The sequence below is a fragment of the Topomyia yanbarensis genome, chromosome 1, assembly GCF_030247195.1.
Source record: "Topomyia yanbarensis strain Yona2022 chromosome 1, ASM3024719v1, whole genome shotgun sequence".
NCBI lineage: Eukaryota > Metazoa > Arthropoda > Insecta > Diptera > Culicidae > Topomyia > Topomyia yanbarensis.
This window is the reverse complement of record NC_080670.1, coordinates 35,163,386-35,166,372: the sequence shown is the minus strand read 5'-3', so window position 1 is coordinate 35,166,372 and position 2,987 is coordinate 35,163,386.

Genomic DNA, 2,987 nt, shown 5'->3' with positions numbered 1-2,987 from the left:
AAACCCGGTTGAGAACCCCTGAAATATTTCATATATAATTTAATTTTGAGATTTATATAAAAACGACGATTTTTACAAAACTTTTGGTTACGTAACTGAAGGATGATTTGATACACCCAGATATTAATTTGTAATGCAGAGTCAGATAGTCGCGACCAATAACGGAGATGCAATCAGGGGCGGTCTCAAAAACTCAAACTCAATCTACAAAATTAAAATTCGCAGTGTGCTTTGAAAATACAGCAATTTAATTAGCTCACTTTAGGGCATATATTACGTCAGATAGACTAGCTCTATACCGATTCTGTCACCACGAGTGTCAATCTGTCTAACTTCTTTTCATATTCTTCAACCCTACTTGTACCGATTTCAATCAATTACTACAGTTTTCTTGGGTTTGTTCTGATTTCATGTTTTAAAAAAAAGATACTTTGAAGCTGTTCATCGAATCACTTGAGCTCACTCTCGGTATCAAATACTGTTTCCTGATCGTCTCCAGATAGTGGATAGGAAATTGTTCATTCAACACACTGTCTGGTTTAATGTTAACTCAGATTCGCCATAACAAAAAATCCAAAACAACTTCCAACCACGACGAGTCGAGCCTTTCAACCATAACGATTTGATTATAATTTCATGATACGATACTTTAGCTCGTTATTATTCCCGTTTATCGATTCACAAATGGTCACATTCGGTCCGATATGAATAAGTAATAATATATCATCTTTATGTATTCAAACTCGAAATTGAACATGAAGAGGAAAACAGTTGAGCGAGGAAGGTGGTGGGGGCATATCATGCACCTTTCCGCCCCTGCCTGTTCGTCGGATGCGAAACATTCTTTGGGCCATGTTTTCATTTCTTCAGAAGTCACCTTCTCAGACTGCTTGGGGTCTACGCGGGCGGACCACAGCCAGCCACTTGGCTGGACCAACATGGATATGTCATACATACACAGGCATACACACAGAAATACATGAAAGCAAACTCTTCAGTAACTGTTCATGTCATAAGAGCATGATGATGCGTTCGCGATATGATCAGCATAGTTCCACACTTGCCGCGTCCTCAATTAATTCCAATTGTCCATTTCGGGGGGACGAAGACGCGTTCCTGGAAGGCAGAATTATTGACACTTGCTCTGGGTAGTACTTTGTCGCGAGGTGACAAAAAGCTTGTCGGCCAGTTTCTCCCCGTTCGATAAGGTCAAAACATTATCAATGGGATCGATTTTTTTCCTGCTGCCTTTGAAGTACTATCGTTCCAACTGCTATAGCAGGACGATCGACGGACGATATTTCATAACATGGTCGAATTCCTGGTAAAAAAGCAGAACTCATAAAACAACTACAAATTCACTCCGGAATCATCGGTCGGTGAGACGTGGTCAGAAACCGAGAAAACAATCCAAACAATCGAGCACAGTTGTGAACAATTTGTATAAAATGCATTATATGCATATTGTTTAATATGTTGTTCGATTCCCAGAGTGCATCGGTGCGGCAGAATTCGCTTATTTTTTTCAATGCAAATAATTGCCAGGCTAATAAAAAATCAATAAATTCCCGAGTGAAACGGAAAAGCGTGAGTCTTTTTTTTCGTATAGAATATTTCTGTTTTGCTTCGGGGCGTTAGCAGCTGTGAAATTCATTGTCTGTGTATCAACAACTTTCAGGCAAAGGTGAAATGAAATGCTCTAAGCTATGTAGTCGAGAAAATTGTGTTCGATATTCGACCATTTCTCCATCAAGTATAGGAACAAATTTTCACATTTGTAACAACTCCGATGCCAGTGCAACAATATTTGAAATAATATTCATCACCTTTTCCTGCATTACCACACCACGATTCACATTCGGAAATGTTTCCAGATAACTGCATGCTTCCGTCCATCCGTTTGTCAAATCCAAGAATCGCATGTACTAATCGGAAACGGCATACGATCAGCAAGGCGGCGCCGAGCGTTTGATGTTTGCGACCGCGCGGGGTGCGTCGTGTGCATCGAAATTAACTAATTTGATCAATTTGGCAACACAAAGAATCATCGCTACGGGCACGACTGGGTTTTAAGTGTGTTGTGTTGCACGGGGCCCATATTATTGGCTCGAATCAAAACTCGTCGAAATGTCAATTGACGATAGGTTCATCCGGAGTGTTCATTTGTGTTTACATTTTACTAGCGTTGCCAATTTTATTTTGTGTCCACCACCCAATGTGGCTACGCCACATCGCTTTTGCGCGTGCTGTCCGACTTCGCTACCGCTCAGTCGGACTTAAACTAGGGATAGCCCCTATGTTTGAGTAAGCCGGGCAAACGAGTGGGTCACAGGTTCGCTTGCTTCCGACGGCGGGTCGGTGGCCACCTCGCCCGGCGGATCCTCAGCGGCTTTGCGCCGCTTCGGTTCCTAGGCCTCGATTATGCGGCTAGGCCGCATCGAAATGGTACCCCTTGAACATTCTAACTTAAATCGGTTGTGTCACAGGAGCCGGAATACGAATTAGAACCAGCCAGCATTCCGGCTGAGTTAAACTGGGAAGTTTAGTAAAATTTAATCTGGAAATAAAATTTTTTTGGCAACGCTCCAGCACTCCGTTGATTTCACCACCTGGGCGCCAGGTTGACGATATGAAATGAACTTTGTTTACTTTCGACAAGTTTTGATTCGAGCCAACAACATCCAGCCGTTGCACGTATATGTTGTGTGCTGTTTTATGCGACATACTGGGTCGTGTTACAACGAAATGCAGCCAGACAATTACCCCGATGAGGACGGAATGCGTAACGAGGAGCATCGCTGACAGCGAATTTCGCTGTTGAATTCTCGACAAACATATGATTACGGCCTAAAAACCAACTGTCAAAATCCACTTTGAATGGAAATTGCGGACAAACCGTTACATGACAATCACAGATGTTCGTAGTAAACGAAAGAGAAAAGTTTTCTCTTTCACAAACTATTGTGAACTGTGTTCGGCTAGTAACG